Consider the following 9,712-nt stretch of genomic DNA (forward strand, 5'->3'; position numbering starts at 1 on the left):
TCATGTTATGAATTCTCCATTAAATCTTAACATACCTGTATGGTCAGACATATCAGCAAAGATTTTTATATCAGTGTTTTTGAAGACTTTTAATAGATGAAATGTTGTGTAACAGAATACTAAATGGTGGTTGCATGGTGGATTGAGTGGATAATGTGTGTGTTTGTGTCTTAGCAGAGTGTTGTTGCTTGTGTCAGGCCATTTCTCCTCTCTTACTGGCTGACCTTTCCCTCTGTCAGTGATGTCAGAGTATAAAGCTCATAGAGGACAAATCTGACCCCTGCACTCTTATCAACACTCTGGTCTGAGTCTCCTGCTGGCCTCCTCTCAAGAGGAACACACGCAAAGGCACAACATAGTGTTTAAACATCGGAATGGGATGGAGTTTAAACATAGTAATGGGATGGAGTTTAAACATAGTAATGGGATGGAGTTTAAACATAGTAATGGGATGGAGTTTAAACATAGTAATGGGATAGTGTTTAAACATCGGAATGGGATAGAGTTTAAACATCGGAATGGGATGGAGTTTAAACATTAGAATGGGATGGAGTTTAAACATAGTAATGGGATGGAGTTTAAACATAGTAATGGGATGGAGTTTAAACATAGTAATGGGATAGAGTTTAAACATTAGAATGGGATAGAGTTTAAACATTAGAATGGGATAGAGTTTAAACATCGGAATGGGATAGAGTTTAAACATCGGAATGGGATAGAGTTTAAACATTAGAATGTGATAGAGTTTAAACATTAGAATGGGATAGAGTTTAAACATTAGAATGGGATAGAGTTTAAACATCGGAATGGGATGGAGTTTAAACATAGTAATGGGATGGAGTTTAAACATAGTAATGGGATGGAGTTTAAACATAGTAATGGGATAGAGTTTAAACATTAGAATGGGATAGTGTTTAAACATTAGAATGGGATGGAGTTTAAACATTAGAATGGGATGGAGTTTAAACATTAGAATGGGATAGAGTTTAAACATTAGAATGGGATGGAGTTTAAACATTAGAATGGGATGGAGTTTAAACATTAGAATGGGATAGAGTTTAAACATCGGAATGGGATGGAGTTTAAACATTAGAATGGGATAGAGTTTAAACATTGGAATGTGATAGAGTTTAAACATCAGAATGTGATAGAGTTTAAACATTAGAATGGGATAGAGTTTAAACATTGGAATGTGATAGAGTTTAAACATAGTAATGGGATGGAGTTTAAACATAGTAATGGGATGGAGTTTAAACATAGTAATGGGATAGAGTTTAAACATTAGAATGGGATGGAGTTTAAACATTAGAATGGGATAGAGTTTAAACATTAGAATGGGATGGTGTTTAAACATTAGAATGGGATAGAGTTTAAACATTAGAATGGGATAGAGTTTAAACATTGGAATGGGATAGAGTTTAAACATCAGAATGGGATGGAGTTTAAACATCTGAATGGGATAGAGTTTAAACATTGGAATGTGATAGAGTTTAAACATCAGAATGTGATAGAGTTTAAACATTAGAATGGGATAGAGTTTAAACATCGTAATATGATAGAGTTTAAACATCGGAATGTGATGGTGTTTAAACATTAGAATGTGATAGAGTTTAAACATCTGAATGGGATAGAGTTTAAACATCGGAATGTGATAGAGTTTAAACATTAGAATGTGATAGAGTTTAAACATTAGAATGTGATAGAGTTTAAACATCAGAATGTGATAGAGTTTAAACATCAGAATGTGATAGAGTTTAAACATCTGAATGGGATAGAGTTTAAACATCGGAATGTGATAGAGTTTAAACATTAGAATGTGATAGAGTTTAAACATTAGAATGGGATAGAGTTTAAACATCGGAATGGGATAGAGTTTAAACATTAGAATGGGATAGAGTTTAAACATTAGAATGGGATAGAGTTTAAACATTAGAATGGGATATAGTTTAAACATCGGAATGTGATAGTGTTTAAACATTTGAATGGGATAGAGTTTAAACATTAGAATGGGATAGAGTTTAAACATTGGAATGTGATAGTGTTTAAACATTGGAATGGGATAGAGTTTAAACATTAGAATGGGATAGAGTTTAAACATTGGAATGTGATAGAGTTTAAACATCGGAATGTGATAGAGTTTAAACATTGGAATGGGATAGAGTTTAATCATTAGCATGGGATAGAGTTTAAACATTAGAATGGGATAGAGTTTAAACATTAGAATGGGATAGTGTTTAAACATTGGAATGGGATAGAGTTTAAACATTGGAATGGGATAGAGTTTGATCATTAGAATGGGATAGTGTTTAAACATTAGAATGGGATAGAGTTTAAACATTGGAATGGGATAGAGTTTAAACATTGGAATGGGATAGAGTTTAAACATTAGAATGGGATAGTGTTTAAACATTGGAATGGGATAGAGTTTAATCATTAGAATGGGATAGAGTTTAAACATTAGAATGGGATAGTGTTTAAACATTGGAATGGGATAGAGTTTAAACATTGGAATGGGATAGAGTTTAATCATTAGAATGGGATAGAGTTTAAACATTGGAATGGGATAGAGTTTAAACATTGGAATGGGATAGAGTTTAAACATTAGAATGGGATAGTGTTTAAACATTGGAATGGGATAGAGTTTAATCATTAGAATGGGATAGAGTTTAAACATTAGAATGGGATAGTGTTTAAACATTGGAATGGGATAGAGTTTAAACATTGGAATGGGATAGAGTTTAATCATTGGAATGGGATAGTGTTTAAACATTGGAATGGGATAGAGTTTAATCATTAGAATGGGATAGAGTTTAAACATTAGAATGGGATAGTGTTTAAACATTGGAATGGGATAGAGTTTAAACATTGGAATGGGATAGAGTTTAATCATTGGAATGGGATAGTGTTTAAACATTGGAATGGGATAGAGTTTAAACATTGGAATGGGATAGAGTTTAAACATTGGAATGGGATAGAGTTTAAACATTAGAATGGGATAGTGTTTAAACATTGGAATGGGATAGAGTTTAAACATTGGAATGGGATAGAGTTTAATCATTGGAATGGGATAGTGTTTAAACATTGGAATGGGATAGAGTTTAAACATTAGAATGGGATAGAGTTTAAACATTGGAATGGGATAGAGTTTAAACATTGGAATGGGATAGAGTTTAAACATTAGAATGGGATAGTGTTTAAACATTGGAATGGGATAGAGTTTAATCATTAGAATGGGATAGAGTTTAAACATTAGAATGGGATAGAGTTTAAACATTGGAATGTGATAGAGTTTAAACATCGGAATGTGATAGAGTTTAAACATTGGAATGGGATAGAGTTTAATCATTAGCATGGGATAGAGTTTAAACATTAGAATGGGATAGAGTTTAAACATTAGAATGGGATAGTGTTTAAACATTGGAATGGGATAGAGTTTAATCATTAGAATGGGATAGTGTTTAAACATTAGAATGGGATAGAGTTTAAACATTGGAATGTGATAGTGTTTAAACATTGGAATGGGATAGAGTTTAAACATTGGAATGGGATAGAGTTTAAACATTAGAATGGGATGGAGTTTAAACATTGGAATGGGATAGTGTTTAAACATTGGAATGGGATAGAGTTTAATCATTAGAATGGGATAGAGTTTAAACATTAGAATGGGATAGTGTTTAAACATTGGAATGGGATAGAGTTTAAACATTGGAATGGGATAGAGTTTAATCATTAGAATGGGATAGAGTTTAAACATTGGAATGGGATAGAGTTTAATCATTAGAATGGGATAGAGTTTAAACATTGGAATGGGATGGAGTTTAAACATTGGAATGGGATAGTGTTTAAACATTGGAATGGGATAGAGTTTAATCATTAGAATGGGATAGAGTTTAAACATTAGAATGGGATAGTGTTTAAACATTGGAATGGGATAGAGTTTAATCATTAGAATTGGATAGAGTTTAAACATTAGAATGGGATAGTGTTTAAACATTGGAATGGGATAGAGTTTAAACATTGGAATGGGATAGAGTTTAATCATTAGAATGGGATAGAGTTTAAACATTGGAATGGGATAGAGTTTAATCATTAGAATGGGATAGAGTTTAAACATTGGAATGGGATAGAGTTTAATCATTAGAATGGGATAGAGTTTAAACATTAGAATGGGATAGTGTTTAAACATTGGAATGGGATAGAGTTTAATCATTAGAATTGGATAGAGTTTAAACATTAGAATGGGATAGTGTTTAAACATTGGAATGGGATAGAGTTTAAACATTGGAATGGGATAGAGTTTAATCATTAGAATGGGATAGAGTTTAAACATTGGAATGGGATAGAGTTTAATCATTAGAATGGGATAGAGTTTAAACATTAGAATGGGATAGAGTTTAAACATTGGAATGGGATAGAGTTTAAACATTAGAATGGGATAGTGTTTACACATCGGAATGCGATAGAGTTTAAACACATCTTCTTGGACTGAAAGTCGAAATGAAAGTTAGGTAACTGAAGCCTTTTTCTTCTCCTCTCCTCCTCTGCTACTCTTCCCTCTCTCCTCTACTACGATTTTTAGTCTTCTCATATTCCTTCCATCCTTTCAAGCCTATCCAACGCCTTGGGACATTGCAAAACAGAGAGAGAGAGAGAGGTTGTGAAATGGAGGCAACGCAGAAAGAAAGAGAAAGAAAGAGTTCCCTGGCACAGGCTCTAGATAGCCACTTTCACATACTAATTTCACACATTACTTAGCCGTTCCCAAAACTACTGACAAGCACTGCCTCCTGATTATTCCCACCATGCATTATCCTTCCACAAATTACAAAGCTCGGCACCACACAACTATCCCATCCATCCCCCTGCTGCTGTCAGCCCGGCCTGATTTGGAAATATTGTTTAATTATCCTCAGAGAGAAAGAGGTTGTGTCCCAAATGGCACCCTATTCCCCATATAAGGCCCACAGGGCTCTGGTCAAAGGTAGTGCACTAAATAGGAAATAGGGTGCCATTTGGGATGAACCCGAGGTCTCTAATAGCAGCTAGGCTTGGATTGTGTTATCTCCAACCGCTCTGAAAAAAAAACATTATTTATGCCCACAGCCAGCCATTATTGACCCATGTATCAGCTGGCGCATGTGAAAGCAGTGTAAAAACAGTCACACTAAATATATATCTATCCCCAGCCGGCACGGGCACGCGGTCTGCCTGCTTCAACACCGCCTGTCTGTGTTCAGAGGAAGGCCTTGTATTGGAAACCATGGTGCCCGGAGACAACAGGAGTCTGAGTCTCCAATGCTGGTGGGAACAGGACTAGTCACATCCAGGCCCATGTATCTGTTCAAAACTCTCTAGTGCTAGTTATTATTTTTTATTTATGAATTGCCGATACCCAACTGCCGACACCATAGGATTCATTACCAAACTTTTCATGATAAAAGTTACTTTTTTTTATTTCAATATTTCAAAGAACACAAATTGTTATTCAGGAGTAAGAGTGTTTCTATTGGGAGGATGTGTTTGATATTTTGCTGAGCACTGATGGTTAGAACACAGGGCCACTCTCTGGTCTGTCTGTCTGTTGGGACTACTGGAGCACGGGCTTTTTCACACACACACACACACACACACACACTACTGGAGCACACACACACACACACACACACACACACACACACACACACACACACACACACACACACACACACACACACACACACACACACACACACACACACACACACACACACACACACACACACACACACACACACACACACACACACACACACACACACACACACACACACACACACACACACACACACACTTTACACACACACTACAAGCATTATGGACAACTACACATGCACGTACACACGCACACATGCACTATGAAGCACTCTGTGTCCTGCTAATGCTTGATTACATTTCATACACACACCACACTGTCACGACTCCCACCGAGGGTGGCTCCTCTTCCTGTTCGGGCGGCGCTCGGCGGTCGTCGTCACCGGTCTACTAGCTGCCACGATCCCCTTTTCCTTTTCTGTTGGTTTTGTCTTATTGGTTGCACCGGTTTCTTGTTTTGGTTAGGGCTATTTAAGCCAGTTATGCCCGCCTGCTTTTGTGCGGGCTTGTTTCTCTGTTCATTTTGTGTATGTGCTATTTTCTTATTTTCTCTGGACTGTTTGGGTCCTGTTTTGAGGCCGGTCATTGTATGCGCCTGGTGTTTTGGCGTGACAGTTGTCCTAAACCCTCTGCGCCTGACTCCGCACCCGCTACTCCTAGAAGTCTCTCTGCACCTGACTCCACACCCGCTACTCCTAGAAGTCTCTCTGCGCCTGACTCCACACCCGCTACTCCTAGAAGTCTCTCTGCGCCTGACTCCATACCCACTACTCCTAGAAGTCTCTCTGCGCCTGACTCCGCACCCACTACTCCTAGAAGTCTCTCTGCACCTGACTCCGCACCCGCTACTCCTAGAAGTCGTAACACACACACTCACACGCGCCTACTGTACTTGCATGCAGGATGTATTATATTCCTGCACATGTGCACATACACTGCTCTTTCATAGAGATAGAGACAATTCATATTTGACAAGTGACTGCAGGCTGTAAACCTCCAGTGACAGACAGCGAGTGTTTAAAGAGATCAGTAGATCAGGCAGAGAAAGAACAAGCCCATTTCTGAATTTTTTTTATTTTTTAATTAAATTGTTTTTAACCTTTATTTAACCAGGCAAGTCAGTTAAGAACATATTCTTATTTTCAATGACGGCCTGGGAACAGTGGGTTAACTGCCTGTTCAGGGGCAGAACGACAGATTTTGTACCTTGTCAGCTCGGGGGTTTGAACTCACAACCTTCCGGTTACTAGTCCAACGCTCTAACCACTAGGCTACGCTGCCGCCCCAAATGGAGATCAAAGCGTCTTCCAGATGTATAGGCACAAAAGATAAAAAGGTAGATAGTTAATAATCGTTTCGTCAGAGAGTTGTTCACACCGTAATTATGTCTCTGTGCTCTCTACAGAGGTCAAACAGAAGCAGTGAAAGCTTATTCCACAAGTGTACAAACTGCTCTTGAACCTGTGGATCAAAGTTCAAAGGTCACGATACATTCCCCTACCGCCATCTGAAGGACTCGCCCATTGACGATAGCGTGAGCGGAAGGATAAGGGTGAAAGAGAAAAAGAACGAGATGGAAAGAGGAGTAGGAGGTGATGGTGGGTGGCGGTGTTACAACAACATAGGAATCAATACGGGCGTAGGCCAGGTTTCAATTCATTCCAAAACAACACGCATGAATTCTTTCCAATTTCCAGCTAATATTGCCTTTCTGCACGCCTGCACCCCCTCTGCCACCATCGCACCGCACAAATCCCCAGATATCTGTCAGAACCTGAGACCAAAAACAGATTGAAGGGGGAAAATAAGAGAAGGTAGTGAGAGAGAGGAAAAAACGTTTTTTTTTGTCTCTGTCATCTGTAGCAGAATGGAAAGTAGCCCCTTGATATAGATGCTAAGAGCGAGAACTTTTCATTTCATCTTTCTTTCCTTCCTCTTCCAAGCCCCATAGCATTATTCAATTGTGGTGGAGGTGGTGTACAAAGAAAATGGTTGTAAAACAATAACGCTGTGTGTGTGTGTTTTGTAATATAATACAGGAAAGGCGATGGTCCTTGGCTGGATGATACACAGGCAGGATAAACTGTGTGGTGCTTTGAGAGAGAGAGAGAGGGGGAGAGGGAGAGGGAGGAAGAGAGAGAAAGAGAGAGAGAGAGAGAGAGAGAGAGAGAGAGAGAGAGAGAGAGAGAGAGAGAGAGACTGATTGAATTTGAGGGATTGTCCAATATCACACTATTATTTTCCTCTTCATTTTGCTGTGAGAGAGATGACAACAGAAACACTCATTTCTGAAGGTCTGATCCAGAGAACCTCGTTCAGTAGGCAGCTCACTCTACAGTAGTCTATACTCTGACGTCAATGCTGCTATCTCAACCAACACCAGGAGGACATTCTTTTAGTCGAGACATTAAAAACGTGGCAATGTCACTCTTCCCATTTCTAATCATGTCTCTTCTACACAATGTAGTTCTATATCAGTGGAGGCTCCTCATATGAGGAAGGGGAGGACCATCCTCCTCAGTGAATTTCATAAAATGTTTAATTATTAAACATTTAAAAAGTTATCCTTTTTAGATAAAACCATACTAAATATAATCATGTCACCAAATAACTCATTAAAACACACTATTTTGCAAAGAAGGTCTATAGTAGCCTTAACATCACTCTGTAGGGTAGCACCATTGTGTAGCTGGAGGACAGATAGCTTCCGTCCTCCTCTGGGTTAATTGACTTCAATGTAAAACCTAGGAGGCTCATGGTTCTCACCCCCTTCCATAGACGTATACAGAAATTATGACAACTTCCGGATGACGTCCTCCAGCCTATCAGAGCTCTTCCATTAAGAACTGACATGAAGTCCACCCAATCAAAGGATCAGAGAATACGTCTATTACTGAAAGCATAAGCTACAACTAGCTAGCATTGCGTGTTTAAAATGTGGTGAGTAGTTGACTCAAAGAGAGAGAAAGACAATTGTTGAACAGTTAACAAATTCATTTCTTTCAAAATGAAGGAGAAACAAGAGAGAAATATATATATAGAGAGAGATTGTCATTTTTTTTCACTTTCCGTTTTATTTACTTAGCTAGCAAATGCAGCTAGCTAGTTTAGCCTACTGAAACATCCTGCTCAAACGAAGGGATGCTATGTTAGCTAGCTGGAAGTCAAGGTAAGCTTTTGGTATTACTAATTTATTGCCACAGGGGCTTACTGACTGCACACTAACGTTATTGCGTGATTGCAGCGGTTTTACTAACGCGTAGTTATTACCTAAGCTGACTATGACATCACTTTAGCTAAGATGGTGACAACGACGTAGGCTGTTTGTAGAGGTTTGGCTTGAAAGTTTTTTTTTGCCTGGTCACACAGCTGATTTGTCCACCAGTCCACAAGCAAAGGGAAGGGAAGAGAAGGAATACAACGTGGCTGTCATAAGAGTGAACTCTGTTTACGTGTGATCAGGGGTGTATTCACTCTTCGATTCTGTTGAAAGATCTTTCTTGAACTGAAGGGGGAAAGACGAGGATAACGTACTAACCTCATGATGGGTCTAGGGAAAATGATCAAGTAGTAGCCTAAACCTGTTACACTGGGTGAATGAAATATGAAGGAGAGTCACCCAACATGCTGTAATAGAAAAAAACCTTCCTCCTCATCGTAAACGGCACTGACCGCCTTTGTTCAATAGTATATATTTGCACTTTGTGCCAACTTAAATAGGTTATTGTAATAGGTTATTGTATATGTATCTATCACCACTACTACCGATGTTGCTACAATTGTTTACACTAATGATACTACAGCTATAGCTAGGGCTATCTTTACTTTGTTAGACTAGTGTATGTGCAGTGTCAACATTAGCATAAGGACACTGACTGTGTCCTTATCATTATGGAATTATCCAGGTCTGATACGTTAAATCATCAATAAGATGCTTAGGTGCAACCACCACCTCACAACCCATTAACAATAGGATTCAATAAAAACCATGGATTCCCTTTTGAATAGACTCGTAACACTGTTGTGGTGAGACAATATGTTATGCATCGGCATCAAAGCGGAACGCTACAGTAGGCTAGCC

The sequence above is a fragment of the Oncorhynchus keta genome, chromosome 13 (assembly GCF_023373465.1).
Source record: "Oncorhynchus keta strain PuntledgeMale-10-30-2019 chromosome 13, Oket_V2, whole genome shotgun sequence".
NCBI classification, from domain to species: domain Eukaryota; kingdom Metazoa; phylum Chordata; class Actinopteri; order Salmoniformes; family Salmonidae; genus Oncorhynchus; species Oncorhynchus keta.